The sequence below is a fragment of the Haliotis asinina genome, chromosome 2 (genome assembly GCF_037392515.1).
Source record: "Haliotis asinina isolate JCU_RB_2024 chromosome 2, JCU_Hal_asi_v2, whole genome shotgun sequence".
NCBI classification, from domain to species: Eukaryota; Metazoa; Mollusca; class Gastropoda; order Lepetellida; family Haliotidae; genus Haliotis; species Haliotis asinina.
The window spans coordinates 69,219,311-69,242,608 of NC_090281.1; the positions used below are offsets into that span (position 1 = coordinate 69,219,311).

Sequence of the window (23,298 nt, forward strand, 5' to 3'; positions counted from 1 at the left end):
GGAGTAAATATATGGGCAATAAACAGTATATTACGACGCAGTATCTCAGTGTATTGAGTTTCTACATTGGTCTATAAACAGTTTATCACGACACGAAATCTCAGTGCATGCAGTTTATATATACTGGGATACAGACAGTCTATCATGACACATAATTTCAATGCATGGAGTATATACACTCGGCTGTAACCAGTTGATCACACCGGGACCCTCAATGCAGGGCACGAATATACCACAAACAAGAGTCTGAGAACACCCTAGAACTTGATTGTCATACACAAATGTAACAGTGATGAGGTCAGTTATACTCTAAAGTCAATGCAACTGCGTACTTACGGGTCACCTGAAAGGTCATGTTAGAACATGCAGTGACGCATCCGATCCAATATTTGAGTGAAATAAAACACTAAGTCATAAACAGCGAAATAGAAGGGTGGTGAAACACACTAGCACCATGTTTGATTCAAACGCCCAAACACGATAGGCTAGTGCATGTGGAAATGGTTTTCATGGAATCACAGAGGGGACAGTGTCACGTTGTCGCCAAAGTTAACCAAATTAATAAAGTTACAATGCTATTATCCGACGATTCTTAGATTCCAACTTCCACAAATAAATAAGTATTATGTTTCTCTTCCAGTTCATTAACCACACATTTTCATACATATTTGTGATCATCCAAGTCTGATATTTACACATTAGCTTTTTATCAACTACGATAAACACTTTAATTATTTAAATCCAAATGCATATTTTCTCATATTTGGGGTTTTTAATTGTGTCCATATTTACATAAATTTAGGTGTCAAATACGCGTGAATGAGTGTGTGTTTTGATATTTATCAACAACTGAAGTTAATGCATATTTTCTTAAAGGCTGTTTGTTCCGATAGCACTTGTGATATCTGCAGCTAATGGCTATTACGAACTAAACAATTACACATTGCCGTCTTTCTTATATTCATCCACGAGGTTATCAAGTGAAATATATTTCCAGTCGATGGAAAAATCACCCTGTACATCTATAAAGAGTTCTATTAAATATACACCGGAACAATATTTAAAAAATAACTTTTTGGTTTTCAGAGTCTTGGTAAACTTCGTAGTTCAATGTAATATTGAACAGTACGTGACTGAATCAGTTAAACAGCCTCTTTAGCAAAGAATTATCTCAACAAAGAAAGGAGATATCATTCAAGTCAAACATATCTCTTATCTCCGGATTTCTAAGGAAAAAGGGATTTGATATTGATTCAAGAGCAAGTGGAATATTTTCAAAGGCCCCAAGTTATGTGTTGAGGACTTGTGACACACACAGTATGTTTCATACGTCACGTACGCCATATTAGCAGGGGTGGCTTAAGGTCAACGTGGTTATGTTGACTCCAGCATTTGACAAACGGGTACTTTTCTATCAGAATTGTTCAGACGCTCATTGTGCAAGATATTTTTGGGCATTGACTGATTTTGTTTGTTTCTTTTTTTGACCGTGTGATCAAATGTTATATATCATACGGTAATATTACTTGTAATACAGAACATGAAAGCCTAAAAACGGATTATGTACACATGAATTCGAACCCGAGTCTACATCATTTAGACCAACAGTCTAACAACCAATTGCCAAGAGTCAATGTTTTTTTAATTATTATTTATTTATTTTTACTTTTTTAACCAGACAGGAGCAAGGTTACATTAAGAAATGTCAGTGTGAGATATATATTGCTGTGGACTGTGGTGATGTCTTCAGATATCTCAAATATCTTCATGACTAGGATATGCATAAGGAACACTCAGTGTGACGAAATCATTGTAGGACTTGGACGGGTAACGCGGATACCCGGGACGGGTGTGTGATCCGTTGAACCCGGGTAACAGTTTCAATACCCGGACCCGTTTATGGACACGTGACTTAATAGACCAATCAAAGTAATAGGTTATTCTTTCATGAAATTAACAAGAATTAAACATAACGGGTATCCGGGTAGGGTAGGGTAATAGAGGGTAGAGTACCCGGGTAAAAATCGGACCCGTATCAGCCCTAGGACTCCAAGGAGTTCGATACAACCATTCAGTTGATAAAATAGTTATTGAACGCTGCTGATTTTAACCGGTATCCAAAATCGGAGCAACAGGTTCCATGTACACATCTGTATGTTTGTGTGTTGTTTAACGTCACACTCAGCAATATTCGATCTATATTCCGACAGAATATAAATAATTGAGCAGTTACCTGACAATCGTGTGATCAACAGCATGAGCACCATCTATGCAACTGGGATACGATGACATACGTGAACCAAGTCAGCGAGTCTGCCACCCGATACCGTTAAGAGGAGACCTCTTTCGATAAAACTGGGTTACTGATACTCATTGATAATGCATATAAAATGACTCAAGAGTATTTCGTATATGACATGATGCCAGTCGTTGGTTGAATGCAATCAGCATCTACCTGCTGTTTATGGGAACATGTTTAGACGTTCAAGGCTGACAATATCATTGAAATCATCCAAGATAGATATTTCCATATCAGCGGATCACATGTATACTTTTTGTACAATTGCAGTGCTTACTAACAAACTGCCTGAAAAAATAAAGAGTAGATTTAAAAACTGGATTTTAATCGATAAAACGGATAATGGATTACTCGATAAATGTGACAGTAATAGTCTTAGAGTATTTAAAGAAATAGTACTGCAAGTAAAAATCCGATTAACGGGATTAACTGGATTAAAACTGATTATTTAATGCATTTTGAGTAAGAATCTAGCTGATTCATGGTATCTTTATATGATCATACAGGTTATATAAGGTGTGCTGTGACATCTGACTCATAGTGTGTATATTAAGCCTAGAGTTTAGGCGTGTCTGCATACTATGACACATACGTTTATACAAAGTTGGGTAGTCCTACAACGTTCTAGAAGAATATAATCTTAAACATTTCAAATATGAACTGAGTTGTTAGACTGTTTATGCAGCCTCTACCTATCACACGATCTGTATAAAAATCGGTCTTAAAAAACAACCGCTAATACAAATTGCACACTCAAGCGCTGAGTACAGCGTAAGAGTTTGTTCTTAAGTCTTTGTTAAGGAGAGGCGATCTAAAAAGCACCTCATATGAACGGTTTAAAGTTGTCCTTTTATGAAGTTTACACAGAAATCTGAAATGTGAGAAACTGAAATCTATCAAGAAAAAAGTATAGTTAACATTTACTGTTACATGCCCCAATACTTGTCTCTTTGAAATGAGGAAATACATAGTCCTAGAGTTCTTTCTATTCTAATCTAATATAACAGGGCCACTCTACTGAAAGTGATATCCAAATTTAATATACTAGCTGTTCCTCTGTTTAGAAGTTTCAAAGCATCCGCACCAACCTTAACCTAACGTAACTTTACGTATAGTAACGTAACGTAACGTAACGTGACCTAACCTAAATATAATCATGCCAGTAGTTCATATGAACAACGTATCCTCGAATAGCGATTGTTATTATGTTAACAGCCACAAAGTCTGATATTCAACTCTTTGTAAAATGGAGTTATGCCGTGTTACTTTAAACGTACGATGATTATGACATTTATGGCCTAAGATTACATTCGTAAAGTGGCTTCTCATCGCATCGACCTTGTACTACAAACTGCCCAGAGTGTCCACTCACCTGGGGACCTATCCCGTGTAACTACCATTACTGATCCGCTTTGGTAGAATAAGGAACATGACGATAATATGTACACTATGATATATGGGTCGAATGTGGCTGACTGTTTTTCTCAAACTGCCTTGTGCAAAGTAAAAATTCATTAGAATCGCTCGCTGAATCTCAAATATAAGCACGAGAAGTTGTAAACTTGACATGGTGTTTTAAAAACAGATAGGAACCTTTAATTATGGGGTTTGTTAAACAATTGCCCAATTACTGATTACTAGTATTAAGTACTTGGTTCGGCAACAGCCCAGAAATGGGCTCTGTCCTATGAGCAATAGAGCCCGGGTCGAGAGAACGCTTTAACGCTTGATACATCTATAACAAATGAAGGTGATGATGATGATGATGATGATGATGATGATGATGATGATGATGATGATACTTCAATATATGAATAATGCAACAACACAAAATGCCAGGGTAAACATCGTGTACGAAATGGAATATTCAACTTAGAAGTGCTAATATTTAAACAGTCTACAAAATAAAGTCAAGTACTTTTACAACGAAACTCGGTCACAAACGTGCGCGTGAACGCACGTACGCACTGACATACATACACACACATACACACATACACACATACACACATACACACATACAGACATACATACATACATACAGACATACATACATACATACATACATACATACATACATACATACATACATACACGCCGACAACAGACGCCGTCATCACATGCATACGTATGTAGATGTTGCGACTGAGGCGAGATAATATGAACGTGGAACCGATAATGTGCGGACACTCTACTAACCTATTTCATATATTTTATATTAATAACATTGCCGTCATTTCTGTAGAACAGCCACGTGATATTGTCTGACATGCGACAACGCTAGACCCCATACTGAAATAACAACTCAAGACCACCTGTACAACATGAATATTCCTGCGTTGTCATGTTCTCCTGAGATAATCCCACACAGACCGATTTACGAGATGACTCTGGTAGACGAGTATTTATACGGCGCTCGATATCACCAGCCAGGTTCTTCCAGACGAATGTCAAAGAATTTCTGCTGACGTCATCAGAAGTTTGACGTCGACAGGCCGACATGTTGCAGCGTGAACCGAGACACAGAGCGGCAACACTTATTATTGGTGTGTTGTTTAGAGACGTTGTAGTACCTCAAATACCTTTGTATGACAGGTATGTAGAAAGCAGTAGTATAACTTTGAATCCCATATACCCATGTGTCACAGTTCATCTGCTCTGATGAAATGTTATTTGGTTAATAATACGTTGAAACAACATTCTCGGGAATACACATCTCTTGCATGAGCAATATTTGTTTGCTTTGTCTTGTGAAATCTTTTGTTTTGGAGATCAGTTTAGGGCCAGTGACCCGTGACCAGAAAGGACCGTGAACGAAAATGCCACGATGCAACATTTAATGCTGTGATGAACGAAGGCAACTGTTCGGTGTCTCCTTCTGTTGGAATTTCAAATTCAAATTTTCGAAATATTTCATGGTCTTAAATAGCCATGATTGTCACATGAGGCTACTAATGGGATCGGATGGTCTATTTTGTTTGATGCATGTCATCATATCCCATATCATTGGATTGTCTGGTCCAGACTCGATAATTCTGGACCAGACAATTTACTGACCCACGTCATGTAGCAGGAACATTGCTGGATGCGACGTTTAACAACACACAAAGCAGCAGCGATGAACGTAACCTGGGCCAAACGGGGTATTACAAATACACGCAGGAACAGCGATGAAGGAAGTCTGGACCAAACGCGATATTTAATAGGAACAGCGATCTCCACAGTCTGGCCCAAACGTGAAACTAAATACTAGCAGCTCTCAGCGTTGTCTGGACCAAACGAGCTGTTTCAAAGAGAAGCAACTATCATCGCTGTCTGGCCCAGACGAGAAACTAAATACTAGCAGCTCTCAGCGTTGTCTGGACCAAACGAGCTATTACAAAGAGGAGCAGCTATCATCGCTATCTGGCCCAAACGAGAAACTAAATACTAGCAGCTCTCAGCGTTGTCTGGACCAAACGAGCTATTTCAAAGAGGAGCAGCTATCATCGCTGTCTGGACCAAACGAGAAACTAAATACTAGCAGCTCTCAGCGTTGTCTGGACCAAACGAGCTATTATAAAGAGGAGCAGCTATCATCACTGTCTGGCCCAAACGTGAAACTAAATACTAGCAAGCTGTCTGGGCCAAACGAGCTATTACAAAGAGGAGCTGCTATTAACGTAGTCTGGACCAAGCGCGATATTCAACAGGAGTAGCGATCTCTACAGTCTGGCCCAAACGAGATACTGAACACTAGCAGCTATCAACACTGTCTGGGCCAAATGAGCTATTACAAATAGAGGCAGCGATTAACGCACTCTGGACCGAACGAGACATTAAACACTGGAGCATCAAATAGGTAGTCTGTGCCAAGGGAGCTTTTCAATAGTAGAAGCGATCAGCGTATTGGGGTGCGGCCATGCAGTCAGCTGTGTCACACATCGTGAAATTGTCAAGTCATCCCACACACATGATGCTGGGATACTGATACTCGGAAAGTAGCAGTGTAGTGCAGAGGCTCGTAGATGTTCTTAATACGGTGCAGAACCCAGCATGGGGGGCTAAACGCTGACAAACTAGAAATCACTATACGTCTGAGCAACTGTCTGGTTCAAACCACCAGCATATGAAGACACAAGAAACCCAAACTCACGACATTACATATCGACGCGTTTTAAGGTTTGGCCACGCGCATTCGTGATATCTTACTAAATTAGTTAGAAATACGACATAATTGCCAACCGTTGGAGTTTTCAGTGCCAAGAACTTCAGAATATTCACAGCTTGGTAACCTACGTCTAATATTTGTCATATTGTAAAACACACTCAGTCAATTTTTTTTTATAAAATCGTACATTTCCATGCACACATATGCACAAAGATAAATGGAAATATAATCACTCCCGCAACCGTGAAGTATCACACTGGCAATTCACAATGGTCGTGGGCAAAATATTAACCTTTCATATTATAAGAATCGTTGATGTAAATGTATGTATGTATGTATGTATGTATGTATGTATGTATGTATGTATGTATGTATGTATGTATGTATGTATGTATGTATGTATGTATGTATGTATGTATGTATGTATGTATGTATGTATGTATGTATGTGTGTGTGTGTGTGTGTGTGTGTGTGTGTGTGTGTGTGTGTGTGTGTGTGTGTGTGTGTGTGTGTGTGTGTGTGTGTGTGTGTGTGTGTGTGTGTGTGTATGTATGTAATGCGTTAGGTCATTCGGCCTACCTTAAAATTCAGCTACCATATTCTCCTTTCCACGTGACATGGCTGGTAGAGGTCACGAGAGAGGCAATGTATGTGGATGGTGGACAATGTCCAGTGTCCACGTTGTTTGCACTGGCTATGTTCGCAGCGGACAGTCGGCACGACTGTTCACACTCAGCTCTCACACTGGCGTGACTTGTTTGGAGAGTTAAAAAACGTTACAGATGACTTTAACGTTGGCTAGTTGTCGAACTGCACGTAACACTCACGTACAAATTGATTAGATTTTAGAAGGGTGAAATAAAACGAACATGAATTGTTATTACAAGTGGGCTTATTTACTTCTTTTGGATTTTTTAAATACAAAATTAATTAATTTTTTAAAATTGCATTTTATTTGATTTATACGTTTTTTTCAAAACGTTTTGGCTATTCAAGATAAGCTGACAATTCCAGGTGCGTGTGGATTTTTAAAACGGACATGCCTTTACAATTTTGAATTGCAAGTTAAAGGTATAAGAGTTCTAAATAATGTTTTCATGCCCTGAAATAACATAATTATTTTTAACGTTTTTATTTGTGTGCTGGTGCCACACTGCCTATTTACTATTTTGTAACACTCCACGTCTGAGAAGTACTTCAGTAGTGTCAAGTCTTTCAAATGTTAAAGATATAATACCAGATTATCCAAAGTGTTTTTAAAGAAATTACCATTTGAATTATGTTTAATACCGCGTTACTAATAACAGAAACTACCGATTTTCCATCGCAGACATTTATCTTGAGTAGAGCAATGCAGTGTGCATAATAAAACTGTCACCACGAAAGAACATTACACCAGTCCTGTATGAGAAAGATACAGTCAACATCTGCAGTTTCCATTATGATGTCACAAAGAAACAGGGTGATACCGCCATGTGAGCTTTGACAATTTACAGAAATATGCATTCGCGATTGTTGGTCAATTCAAGTATGTGCTTAGAAGGGTTTTAAGAGTTAAATAAAACATACTTCTGTGTTCCTAAATGTATCTATATAACGTCTGTATTTATGTAGACATGAAATAAGGGTTTGAACCAAGAACAATTTTGCAGCGATCTTAAACCTTTAAACAGTGAGGCGTCTTGGAGCATTCATTCACACTGCAGAACACACAACACAATGTTTGGGCTTAGGAATCTTTATTACCATTTTAGGTATTTGTGGATTAGCTTATTCGCAGGTTGCAACTGTAGGTATTTAACCATGACTGGCGGGACATTAATACGTCCTGAGCATATTTGCAGATCGGTGCTTGAATGATCTCCCGTGGTGGGAATCCAGTAAAAGTCTTCGTAAAGCGGCGTATGTAGAACTGAACGGTGCAATGGTTCGTTCACACTAGCCTGTGCTGGCTTCACTGATAAATTTGCGATTGTTATTTCAGGTGTTCGTAGCATGTTGTACGTGCATTTTGGCTCATGGAGAAAAACGCGATGTGCAACGATATCTGGATACTAACCCTGATAACACACAGCGTTTTCACAACGTTGCTGGAACGTCATGACACAACGTCAGTATTCCGTCATTTTAAAACGTTATGTCGCAACGTAATAACTTTACGTTGAAGAAACGTTATGCTTTGGGCTCCTGACTACGTTATAAAAACGTTTCACGATAGAGTTTTCTGTAACACTTTTCTTCACTATTCATGTACACGCGACCTTTGTGTCTTATTTACTGTTCACTACTGGAAAAACTATTCTACTATTAACGCTAAATAGAGCGTTAAAACAACGTAAAATAATCAAAGTCGTGGCGTCGTAAAAATGACGTGTGCCAACGTCAGGCCATACCATTGAGTCCATAGAACAATGTTGAAACAACGAAAGCATATAAGACTGTGACAAAGCTGTATTGTTAACTGGGAAATTGCCCAGTTATATTACCAGATGATATTGTAGGTTATGTTTGGTGAACGAAATGTGTAATATCGCTTTTAACTGAAATGTATTTAGGTATATTACAAAGCAGCATATTCTACCAGAAAAGAGACTATCCTAGTGCCCAGGATCGTATACGTTACAATGATATAACATCATGATAATTAAACCCTCTCAATTCTTAACGAATTTGCAACATGTCAAGGTTTACCCCTAATGTCTTCTCACGCAGTCTGTCTTCCCAGCGTACTTGGGTGTTTTAGTTACTTATTCGCGCAGCGTGATTGTTATCGCGATCCTCTCATATGAACGCCTGTCTAATTTCAGTAAATTGTTGGAGCTCTGTGTCACCTGGATCCTCCCAAATCAAACTGACATGTCGTGATCTAAGTAATCGTAATAACGTCACCGAATGAGAAAGAAGTAGTCACTTCTGAACTTCCGATTCGTTTTGAGCCAGACAACAGATACCTTGTAAATAATGTACTATTCCTTCAGGAAACATTTCTTGATTTACATCTGGCAGTCATGAGATGCCCGTCCGAAACGTTTTTGCAGCCACCTGCATAGTCGTCGCTTGATGACGTATTCTTCCTTGACATAATGCATAAAAAGGACGAAAACCACTATCATACGGCTAATTCAATATAGTTTTCTCCTGCGCTGAAACAGCGTCACGTTGATGGTTTAACGTTAGGAGGCCTGGGGTGGTCTGGTACTTAAGTCGTTACCTCGCCACACTTAAGGCCCAGGGAACGGTTTCACAAAACTCTCGAAAGCCTAGGATCACGTAACGTTTCTCGTTGCATTTGCAACTCCTATATTACAGTATGAGAGGTGCAAATGCTAAGAGATAAGTCACGGGATCTTAAGCTTACGAGAGTTTTGTGAAACGGGCCCCAGGTTAGTATTCGTACATGTTGTGGTGTTTCTGTGTAATGATATTTCTTAATCAATGTAAAACGAATAAAATCTGCATCACACAATATTAGCTTTTGCTTAGATTACGATAGTGGAAATGTTCTGTCTCCCTTTTATACACGTAATTTGAATATAATACAGGTGCAGGCATGGTCATGTGTCAAGAGTTTGTGATAAGCAGTCGCATGATCTTTAATTAATCCATCACCATGGTAACACAACGTTAAAGCGTATTTTCTTGGGCGTTTGGGCGTTGGTTGCTCAGATACCAAGTGGTTTTTTTTATCTCATAATTTTTGCAAAACGACGTCTTGTCCTCGACACTATTAAACTCCAACCCTTGTTATTTCAACGTGGACTTAAATGAATGTCAACTTCTACGTGCTAAAAGGCAGACTTTCAAAGGAAACCTTACCGTGTGACATTATTGATTGAAAAACACAGTCACGGACAAACCTAGATACAGAGCCTTTCGGAAACTGCAAAGGATAGTTTTGCCTAGTTGGGACTTTTTTTTACATTTGTTCGCGACCTGTGAGTGTAACGGTTGAAAGGTAAAAACTAAATTTGTTCTTAACAGGCGGAAGTGTCGGATCGGCGACAGTGATGGATGTAAAGGGGTGCTTATCAAATACTGTACTAACAACACCAAGAAAACCATATCAATTACTTTGAGACGGACGAGGACCACCTCACAGTCGCGGTGACGCAATGGCGGTAACAGGCCCAATAGCGTTCTGGTGATGCTTAAATTGCAAAAACTGACTGATGAAATTTGTTAAAGCTGGCTTCCTTTATTGCGGGTTTTAAAGGTCTAAAACTATACGTTTCTTTAATAAGAGATATCAAATAGAACGGTTAAAGAATCTGACGAATCGGTTTCTTAAAATATTTAAGTTGTCAAGTATTTAATAAAGACATTAGATCTATTATAGGGGTCATCCGCGATTTCAGATGAAAAGGGGTATTAAGGTTCCAGTAACTTCATTCCCATCGTAACCGACGGCGTGTTGATTTTCTCATCATATATGTGACTGAAACCAGCATACAGTCCAGTGCCTGCCACAAACGCATCAGTTCTGCATTCCGTACATGTCGAAGGAGGATCAGTTAATCTTGCCAGTTTTCTTCATAATACATGTCATCATATTCCAATTCCTTTGGCCGATGCTCATAATGGCAATCACAGGATTGTCTAATTCAAGCGCTATATATACCATTTAAAAATTAAAAATCATTGACACATTTAAAAACAAAACAAAAACAAATGATTCCCAAGAAATAAATGTCGGACATTTAGATTTAAGCAGGGTCTGCACAGTGTATCATCGATATTAATGGAGCCAGCGATCGTGATGAAGACAAAATCAGCATTTAATACAAACTCAGGCTCGCTGCGCAGAAACACACTTCTTTAATTTAAGACGAATGAAGCAAGGAGTCCAACAGGGACGATAGCTCTCTCCTTGTCATTTAATGCAGTCGTGAAAATAGAGATGCGATGTATGCATACTACGCTTATCATTGGAGTATTTACTTGAGTACATGAAGTCTGTAAAGCGTATGTCAGAGCAAGAAGAATGAGATGGAAAATGCATTACCCCATGCATTGAGGAACTGTAAAATGTTGTTTCGAAAATGACGATACACGTTTTGAAAACAGACTAAACTTTACTTGCCTGAAATAGCTTTTAAGAGAAAAAAACACAAATGTTAGAAGATCAGTTTCTGTTGAGTTTTATTTGTTCACATCACACGTTATATGCTCGATAAAACGCAGTTTTATCGGGAGAAAAACTCGATTTTCACATCAAATTGAATTTACTATTTTTTAAAGAATCTGTAAAAATGTTATGGTCTGGAGCGAAAACATTTAAGAAAGATTATTTCTTCCAGTGAATATCAGTTCCAGAGACAGGAACTACTGATGATGCATTTGAACACCTCTGAGTGGTATGGTGTATTCACAGGAGTTACTGTTGTAGTAAGTATGACAAGGCCACACCAACAAATTGCATTGTAAAATACCAGTTGTATTGGTGGTGATGATTTTAGATGTGTAATAATGAAGGTAACAGCTGTTGCAGGCTAGCTATCTGTAACTGCTTGTTGCTATCGAGACCCGGGTTTGAATTGGTCTTCAGCGGCCAACGTTTGTCCCGAGAGACTTGTTTGGTGCATGTCACCCTACTTAATGTGAGTTGATCAGTGATCAAGACGTCGATAAATGTTTCTTATAATTGTCTCTCAATTGTACTAATTATTCAAGGATACAGAGTTGTAATATTGCATTCGCATATGGAAATAGAAAACCTTTATCATTTGACAGAGATGACTTTTCAAAATGGTACGTGAAAATTCAGGATATGCATAAGTGGATGCCTGACTTCCCTGAGGGGTGTATATTAAATATTATAGTACGGAGTGGACTTTACCAACTATTATGACTCACTTTCAAATAGCAATGGTACCAGCTGCAGGTACGTGCTAGCGGAAAGGTGACTTAAATGGCAGTACTACGTTTAAACACTAAAATCCTGTATTCATCTCGTTCAAGTTACAAAGTCCTCTAAGTATATGCAGTTCCAAAACTCTAAACAAGCCCTTTTGGGAGGAACGCAAATATGTCAATTAAATAAGATATTATATCACCACCCATTTAAACGTGTACAGACAATAATCTCGGCACCCAAAGTTCTAAAGTATCAAATAACTTAACATAGAGGCAGGATACACAAAGCCCTTTTCTTAAAATGATAAAAATATAAGAGTAGAATAAAGAGTCAAGTAAGCCACAGATCGTCACTGGCTTGACAATGAAGTGAAGGGGTCAAAAGTAGTCACCCTGCCTAGCCCCGTCTGGAAAACGCATTAGTCTGTGTCTCATACTATAGACAGATTGCTGCCAATTCACACGTGCTGTGTTGAGAATATGGGACTGTCAACCCCTGTTAATAATCAACAGTTTCGATCCAAAGCATTCAAGGCGTTTAGATGAGGCCCAGGCTTGACAAGGGCTTATTGGAAGGATTAAGATGTCCATCAAGCCGGGTACGTAAAGGCGGGTGGATATTACAGGGACTAGGCAGCTGTTAACCCATCCCCATGACAGAGGCATGCCAGGCTGGATGGATATAATGAAAAACGGTGTAATATCATTTTAAAACCATAATCCGCTTTTAAGGGTAAATATAATCCTGAGAGTACTTCCTTTCGGGGTACACAGCACAGGTAGCTTGACCAGAACCCTTAAATCGCATACTGGGCAAGATTGTAGCTTGAAATAGGGTGTTATATGTCAATAAGAATCTTTGACTTCTTGATTAAGAAAGAAAAGAATCACCGTCACGCTACTCTCCTAGGCAAAAGAAAGTATACACTCGACAACTGAACATGAATTTGAAAAAAAGTAATTGCAAACATTATCAAAACTGTACAAGGACACAAAGGACCACTGCAAACCTTACACCCAAAACATTGCTCGTATCAAATACGCCACTTGTGATTATCAACTCAATGCTAACATTCATCTTTGGCATCAAATGATGCGTATAAGACGTCAACGTGAATATGTATTTTCGTTTGGTACGTTCAAACAAAAAGACGAATACATACACCTTTTCCCGAATATAACATGTGGTGGTCGGCTTCAAAGTGTGTGTGTGTGTGCGTGCGTGTGTGCGTGTGCGTGCGTGTGTGTGTGTGTGTGTTAATGGATTTTAGAATAAGGTTCATCTATATCGAATAGAGAAGTCCCTAGTTTCAACGGTTCATTTTCTATCTATCTCTGTGAATCTATGAGTAAGTGTAGATGACACAAGGTTACTTGGATGTAAAGACAGCCTGACAGTTCATATGATGTGCAGAGGTCCCATTTAACCGCACAAATACCATCAATAACAATCTGCATCCCTTAGGACACTCAACGTGCACCTCAAAACGTCCCCCTTAATTGTATGGTGTGCCATGATGGCAGGCTGTAACTGAAGTCCAAACGATCCAGTGATCAAATGTGTGAACACCCTTGGCCGCTGCAATATGTTCATGCGGTTCCATGGTAAGTCAGAATCTTCAACGTGAAGTGCAGCTTTAACACCTCTCACAACTTTAAACTGACATAAAATAGATGACGTTACCATCCACCAAACAAACACCGGACCATACAACACCTAGCACCAACATACCACGAATAGCACTGCACCGCAACGCATGATACCCAATCTGAGACACATTTGCATTGTTAAAACGAAGAAGGCAAACTGTAAACATCAAACGCATATCTCATCCATATATCTCTGACATTATGATGACACGCATTCGGCAGACATATTACCTGTTCATCCCATTCCAGTACGTTATCGGGGCCGGAAAAAACACATGGAGGTAATAAATGTTATGCATAACATTTGAGTCTTATTTCTGATGTTTGTTAAATATAACGATTGTGATTCAATTTGTAGAACATTTGAAGATGAGAACACATTTGTTATGACACAAATGGTAGTATCAGATATTGACTTGGAACTGATTGTTTCCTGTAAGCTTTTATCAAAATAATAACGTGTTAATTTTACGGCATGGACGTGAATCTGGAAAAGGATGAAAATGAAACAATCGCCAGAGTCACTGTGCCCGTTTCCAGTTGCAATAATGTTTCTTAGTTGAACACAGTTATATTGACGGAGCCTGAAATACTCTTCATTTGATCTTGAAAAAAACCAATACAGTGTGCTCCAGTACGATGTATCGTAATGTCATTATAGGAATGCCGTCTTTATATCCAAGTATGTATGACGTACGTCAATCACAGGACGTTAGAGCTAACAAGCATAGGAAAGGAAAGAGGAAAACAGTCGATTGCATGTAGCTGAACCAGACATTGTTTTTGTGTGCATTGCTAGATATTTTCGTGAACACCCGTGTCATTGTGTGATCAATCCTATATTGTCTTTTAAACCCAATGAAATCTGTTTGGGAGATATTCGAGACCTGAGAATTCCCTGGCATCCCAATCAACATCATAATATTATATACAGCAGGCCTGACAAAGAGCATAATGATTGAATTGCTCGAAAATAATATTGGCCCTGGTAGAGGAAATGGTGTAACATCTGCCCGCTACATTGATGAAGCGTCCAGAACTTTCGTCTTGTCATTTCTTGTTCACCATGGAAACCACGTCTTCCAGCAGGACAATGCGCGTGCCCAAGCTGCCAGAGCAACTAGAGACTTTCCGTCAACACGGCATACAAACTCTTCAATGGCCTGCTCTCAGTCCAGACTTAAACCCGACAGAACACTGGTGGGACGAGATTCAGAGGTGGCTCGATGATGTGCGACCAAGGCCGACAAGTGCTGCTGAACTTTCTCAGGCGTATCACAGAGTCTGGGCGAAAACAACTGTGGTCATGAGGAAGTACAAGTGGTGATGTGCTCTTAAGACATTAATTCTTGCATCAACATTGGTTGACTCCGTTATATCTCCCAATTGTTTCAAACGTAAGTTAAAATGAACTTTCTGTACTTATTTTGAAGAGTATATAACTGAAAACTGAAAACTGAAAACACATTTGATGTGACCCCAGTGCCAGGATCAAATGTGGAGCAATGTTTTGTCGTTTTATGTGTGCTCATGTCCCCTCAGAATTGTCACGTACACACTGGACGGCGTGCAGTGTGTCACGTGACGCGAGGAGCCAATCTCTACCAGAGATTCACCTGCAAAGCTAGGTGTTTTGTTACCCCTGCTCTTGTCGAACTGTAAGGCTAACGCCCGTGAATTTTGCAAGGTAAGCAAATATATGAGCAGGTGTAAATTGCATCACCTCTTGAAACAATCGTCAGGGTCACTGTGTCCCTATTGCAATATCGTTTCCAGTTAAATACACAAATACTGACGGAGCTTGAAACAACCTCCTGGTGACATACCATGTGCTACCTCTTGCCGCGACTAAAGATATCGTAATGCCATTATCTGAAGACCTTCTTTTCACCCTCTTACATACACATATATTTACGTGTCAATCACATGATGTAAGAGGTAACAACCGTTGGGAGGAGGCAGTTAGACAATGCTTTTGTGTGTCATTTAGCACAAACCGTTCTTCACACGATCTAATCCTGTAAAGCCATGTATATGCACATATTAAGATATCGTGAATATGATAGCTTTTGTACAGTGTAATATTTCTGTCCTAGTTTGTTTGTGAACGGCACACACTCTTATGTTCCAGTTGGATATACGTGACGTCGATCTGTAAATATTTAATATTTGAGTATGGGCCTGACAGTCCATTCTTTTGTACTATGCGCAATAACCCATGGCCATGTTGTCAGGAAAAACAATGACCAAAATCACCCCACTAACTACCGAACTGTGTAATGGCCTCTACGATGAGGATTGGTGCAGGTAATTGGTTAAGTAGTTCAACAAGGTATCCTCTAAAGACCTCATCTCATCTAAGCAAACCCACTTGCGCAGATCGATGCTCATGTTGTTGATCGTTGTGTTGTCAGGTCCAGACTCGATTATTTACAGACCGCCGCCATATAGCTGGAACACAGTTGAGTGCGGCGTTAACAAACCAACCAATAAATCCATCAGATCATATCGCACAGTCCAACACCACACTTCCCTGTACGGTTTGAACATCACTGGCATTGGCACAGTAAGACGACAGGTTGTAAACATCCAACCAGTATCTCATCAAATTATTTTTCAAGTGTTCCTCCTATACCACCATTTCTTGCAGATATCAACGCCGTGTTTAAATAGCGGCGTATCTACGAGTGCTCCTAATAAGAGTCAGTTAAGTGTTCAGGGCAGAACATCTGGTATCATTTCGATACTGTGGTCAGGTGTACATACTCCATGATCTACATGTTGTTAAGAGATTGTACAATCTATGATCGAAAATAGCATACGCACGATCAGAGCGTCGTTTGAGTTACAGGAGTTGAATGATAAGTTGTGACCATCATAGAAAGACTTCATCAGGAGATATCACAATAATGTATACACATGGACATTAATCAAGCAACATCCACATGTTTATAGAAGTACGAAGTGCATGGTTGTGTATGTGCCTTGGTAAAGCCATCGCAGGAATAGCATCTACATATAGATGTTCCCCATGAAGTGCCTGCATCAGTGCCTACAGGAGTATCTGTAGTTCGGAGTTCATATCAGCATTGGTAAAGAATCGACGCCGTTCGAATGATAGCGGCTCGATGATAGCGAGGTATAGTATTGTCATTTACGAACGTTTTCCAAACACGAATTGTGGCACGACAGTGGTATATTCTCTTGACAATGTTGACTATTGGTGGTTCCAAGGACTATTATAAGATCCAAGTTGTAGTAATGCAATTTCACTTCGTTCCTGGGCTACTACCAAATAGTTAAACTGTCTGTAGAATTTAGTAACTTTCATCTGACAAATGAGCTGTACTGTAATGTTCTCAACATCTGATATTCCCGGATTCTGCAACACGCTAGGCGTTTCTGCAGTGAAGAAGGACGTGTGATTAGACACCGTTGCCTAAGACAAGCACCTTGCAGTTTCCTGTGCAGGTCTTCAGCAGGGGTAAAAACGTTGCGTCTTCCTAAACGAACTGGAACTGGACGTCAAAAAGGGAATTTGCCATCCATGTTCTCCCAGGTCTTGGACGATTCTTTACCCCAAAGTAAGGAACCCCCTGTAACACACACACCCTCTAGATCCGCCAGTGTGTATCCACGGGCTTCAACCCTGCCGACTAATAACCGTTTTGTAGAGAGTATTTGAGATGAACCGCCGATGATGCGATAGGAAATCCTTGCGTCGCCAGTAACTGTCATTGTGTATTTCCTGAAAGTCAACTTCTTGTTTGGTCAACAGTTATTTCTAGTACAGCTTTATGTTACGTTAGTTCACAACATGCTGCAATTATGCAAACGTGCTTGGAATGCATTCCAGTATGCCAGGGTATTATTGTAGGTTTGGGACCAATATCATAGAAATTGCGGATGGATTCAGGCAGTGTGTAATTGGTGTCTGTATGTACGTATTTAAACGTATCCCCTTCCGCAGTGATAAACATTTTACAAGGATGCTGAGCTGATTTTGTCCCAGTTTCGCAAAGGCACCTCTCTTGCTTGTTCAAAACGATCTCAGAAGGTAACATGGCACCAGAAGAAACGGTTCTTTCCTTCCTGTTTGGACACAGGAACAAGAAAATGTCGGACTATAGAAATGGCATTAACTGAACTGTACATTGGTCTGTTGTCCTTATGAAACAGAGCACGTCTTCTCGCTCGCTTTGCCTGAAAAATGCATCTTCATACGCTGTTCGCCACGTACGTAATGGTAACGTTGTGTCATCCTTCAAAAGTGTTGTACTAGATGTTGATGTTTAGCCCTCTTTCTACAGAACATCCGTCAAGTTTGTCCCTCTTGATCGTGAGATGAGATATTTCACCATTGCGCAATTGCATATACGTAAGACTGTGCTATTCAATAAACCCCATATTACCAATGAGCGCATTAAATTTGCTTTCTTTCTGAAAGGAAATTAACCTTCAAAACAGTAGTTATATAACAGCCAGTAATAGTCTTCTTATTTCACGGAAGACTTATGGGTTAGACAAACCGGTGGCTGATACCATGTGCAATAATGATGGACAGTCGACCAAATTCGGTCGGATTCAGTTTTGCGACTTGCAGACATGCAGGCGACATAATACCCATACGAATGTCAGTGGCACTCACTGTCATTGGCCATATTGTTACATGATGGCTTCAAGTTAACTGACTGAGTTTGGTTTCATGCTGCTTTCAGCAATATTCCAGCAACATTTCTGCGGGGTACACCAGAAATGGACTCACACATGGTATCCATTTGGGGATCCGAACCCCGGTCTTCGGCGTGACGAGCGAACGCTTTAGTCACAAGGCTACCCTACTTCCCCGTTTCAAGTTAGTATTATCAACGGGTGTTTTTGAAAGTTATCATCAATCAGCTCTTGACAAAAGTGGTCTAACTGTGTACAGACAACAATATGTTGACGGTCGGAATACTGGGATACATATTGCACCTTATACCATGTAACAATCATAAACGAGCTGTCTCTAAATTTACCGCCATGCTATCCCCTATCAAGAAATGTATACGTGAGTTATATTACAGACTGTAATTGATTAAGATTTTGGGGCAGGAAGAGCAATGACTGAAAGACGGATAACAACCCCTCGATATATACTGGCATGCTAGCAGCAGACATACAACTTGATCAACCAATCACAATTTAGTTATTGGCGGGACGTACAGGCGGTCAACAAGCAAGGCTCTTAATGTAATCCACGTGATAAATTAAATGCTATTACTGTCATGAATACCAACAAACATGATATGAGCGCACCATTTAGGTTGTTTGATACACCCGTTAGAGGAAATTGAAGAGTAATGCGCATCAAGCAGAAACACTTTAGATATAGCACCATCTGCGTTAACAAATACAGAGCAACAATTGACCGTTTTCTGTGCGTTTATATCAGAATAATCACATGTTAATGCTATCTAACATTTGACCCGAAGAGTCACCATCTGCAAGTGGGCAAAACCAGACATTCAGCTGCCAGGCAAGGTGTACAGTTTGCCCGCTTTTGCCAAGCTGCAAGACTGGTAAGCACGTGAAATTCGCAAGGTAGGCACATACACGAGCAGGTGTAAAGGTGCATCTCCTCTTGAAACAATCGTCAGAGTCACTGTGCCCCTTTCCAAAGGCAATAATGTTTTTCAGTTAAATACACAAATACTGACGGAGCCTGAAATAATCTCCATTTCCTTGTGGCATGCCGACGTGCTCACTCTTACTGCGTCTAACGATATCGCAATGTCATAATGTGAAGATCTTCTTTTAACTCTCTTACGTAAATATACATATATTTACGACGTATGTCAATCACGCGACGTCAGAGGTAACGACCGCTGGAAAGGAGGGATGAAAACAAACGATTGCATGTAGCTGAGCTAGGCATTGTTTTCGGATGTATTGCTGGACATTTTCGCCGACATCTGATGTTCTGTGTTTCAGTGATTCATCTCTACTATTTTCGCTACAGTTTAGCCTTTCACGCCCAACGAAATCTGTACGGCATATAATGGAAACGATATTAATGATATATCTTTGGCACTCAGCGTTTATATATTTTCATACATTTCTGTAAATGTGCTGTTTGTCTCCACAAGTGGTGTGACTTCACCTTTAACACAATAGCTTCATAGTGATATGAAACAGACGGGGTATTCAACCGCCAAACAAACACTTCACCACATAATAGATTACTTGGATTACAGTATTTACGTAACGGGGAGTAGAAGCTAAACTTGTCTAAACAGCATTCTTTAGACATTAGGGATTTTGTCAAAGGTCTAGAGTGAGTGAGTGAGATAGATCTAACCTCGCTATGATTCAAGATATATTACGTCTATCAAGTGGCCTTGCCATTTTTATTTATCGTTACAAGATGCTTATCCGTTGCAGTCACTTCACAATCTGCATAATGCCAATGTGTATTTTCGGGGAATTTTGTTTCTGCTGGGTACCCACATACCACATGCATCATCGACCAGATATAATTAAACATTAATTCTACATTATCATCACCATCGCCATCAATTCGACATCGGTGCTTCTCATCACCGTCACCATCACCGCCAGCATCACATGAAGTAATTATCACGATGCTGGTCATCAGCGTCACCTCATCAACATCACCATTAATTTAACCATTGTGCTCGTCGTCACCGTCATCATCTTTAACATCACTATCACCATCAATTCAATATCACGATGGTCGTCATCACTGTCATCACCACCATCAAAAACATCCTTTCCTGCCAGTTGTTATACCGTTCTGTTGAAACAAACGATCACCTGACTTCAATAACTTAATGTACAGGTTGAAACTAAATGAGACTTCAATACGTTAATGTACAGGTTGACACTAAAGGAGACTTCAAAACTTACGTTAACGTACAGGTTGACACTAAAGGAAAGGATAAAACATTGACCATCTTCTGGACTGTGAACAATGACTTAGAGAACAGCAAGTTTGATCTTCAAGTCAAATACTCCGTTTCACAAAGCTACCGCATGGTATGCAGTACTGTAAACAAAGGTGACGAGTCAGACCCGGATAACTTCAGCAGAATGTCTCTGTTGATGAGGAAACTGATGAGATCTTCTATATAGAGATATTTGTTCGAAGACCGCGGATATGTAAAGTTAAAAAACGCCACTAATCGTTAACATTTGAACGTAAATATGCATAGCAGCTACCTGTCTGTATCATACCAGCGTAAACATTAACACAGCAAATTGCAAGAATGTACGTTCTGTGATATACTGAAGAAATTGCGCTTTAGGAAACAAAAATGTTCCTTTGACGTGGTTAATGATTAAACAGACATGTGAACATATTTTTTGTCTCCTTTTCAGAAGAAAATGCTTATTGCAGTGTCCGAAAATATTGTATTCTATTCATTCTAACAAGGACGATTGTAGGCACTAATGCCTACCAGTGCAGCTGCCTACTGTCAAAGGAGGTAACTCTCGAGGCAGGGCTATACTTTGATCGTCTATCCGGTTTACAAAACAGCTGTCTCTTTCATACCATGAGTTATCTACGTGGGTTTGAACTTTGTACGCCAGTCGGGGTATAATTACACCTGTCAGCAAACTATAGTATACAGATATCTGACGTGTGACTAGTATTACACTAGTGTTACAGAATGCAATTTATGGACTCCCCGCACAGTGGAATATCAAACTGGAAGTGCGACTCTAAATTACGAGTGCAATTATTTTATACTTAATCTTTTGGAAGCAGCGAAACGCGAAATAAATCTTCCAGTTAATGTTTTGGAAAAGATACTCTAGTAATAGTTACTTGATTATAACGCAAAGGTTTATTCCTAAATAATTGATTGTGAATGATAACTCTGTATAATTCCTTCTGTGGAAATCATTCATATTTGATACACGTTTGCCACATGAGTATAAAAAAAAATATTAGTCCATGGATCTTGGAGCAAACATATTGTGGCATTTTGTTTTCCTATTTTGTTACGCAGAGATAGTATTTATGTACATTCAGTAATATACCGTCTTCTTGTTTGCTGGTTCTATTGTCAATGATGTTGGCATTCTGGAGAATATAATTTGTTAGCTTTTATCAGTGTTACATAGATTTGCAATTAAAGGTGAGTCAAGTGTTCCTCGGACAGGTGTGTGGGTATATTGCATTAAATCTCAGGACATATAACCCCAGAACCTTTAACTGAAAACACATTTTGTATGGCACGATAATGTCATTTCCTGCTTGTATTGTATGTTATGACGCTCCAGTAAAATCCTTGGTTGATATAGTCTAAACACCTGCAGTAAGGTATCAGGTTTCGTTGATTTTCGTTCTTTTACTTGCAGATCATATTAAACATTTTGCACTCATTAACAGCGATTGTTCAGGTGTATGTTCAGTTAGAAAACTTTAATATGCAATTTCTGTACACGGAGGAATCTTACTGTACTTCTATTCACATATATATCTAGAAAAATTAGGTAGCGACATTAATTACGTACGGCACAGAAGATATCCCTGCTGAACACCTAATACTAATCCAGGGTATTGTTATAGAAAAAAATCCAGCTCGTAAATCTTCATCTGAAATATTTATAAGACACCAGGGACATATTACTACTAAAAGAACTTTTTAGTAAATCTGATAAAGCACAACACGTCTAAAAGCATTAAAAAGCCGACTACTGATAGTATGATCTGGCTTAGGTTTCAATGAACAATCCTGTAACACCTGCATGTGGCATGTTAGCAATGTAGTGGTGGTAAGAAAACTGGGAGATTGATGCCACGATACTAGCAAATGCTTACCTTTATCACAGACGGCAAGAAAGTTAAAGCCGGACCAGGTACATCAGTGATGTGCTAACGACTATTAAAGCACTTTTTTGCAGATAGGTGTACGGTTGACTGCTAATGTGTTGAAAAAGAGCGAAGGAAAGCGATATGCTAAAATATCCCCAGGAGGTGACGTTGCCCGTGGGGCAAGGTTACTCTGTGTGACTTGAGAATAACTGTGGGGTGCGGATGTCTTTGATGTTTGAACGTAGGGAGGTTAACTTACAGGGATAAGGGAGATGACAAAATTTTCCCCTTCTAGTAACAGTGGGAGAGCATCATGTAACGTTCTCACAACCTTTGTAAAGGGCTTACACTAGACTAAAATTTACTGATTATTTTCCAGGCAATGAGTTTTAAGAAAGGCTTGGCCACCTAGATCGAGGACTGTCTATGACTGGAGAACAAGGTGTTGTCCTTTGTTGTCACAACGTAGAATGGTGAGACGCAGGCAAAGAGATGATAGCTCAGGTAATGGTGTATAGCTCA

General features: G+C 39.5%; 1 protein-coding gene across 2 annotated transcripts in view; it reads right to left on the minus strand.

Moving 5' to 3' along the window:
- Positions 1 to 23,298, minus strand: part of LOC137274209 (uncharacterized) — a 138,574-nt gene that overhangs the window by 108,370 nt on the left and 6,906 nt on the right. The window contains exon 1 of one of the 2 annotated variants that reach the window (XM_067807269.1): positions 7,029 to 7,209. The exons of the other annotated variant lie outside the window; for it this stretch is intronic. The gene's annotated coding sequence lies outside the window, so the exon portion shown is untranslated. Of the gene's footprint in view, positions 1 to 7,028; positions 7,210 to 23,298 lie in introns of those variants that run through there. 2 annotated transcript variants of the gene reach the window in all.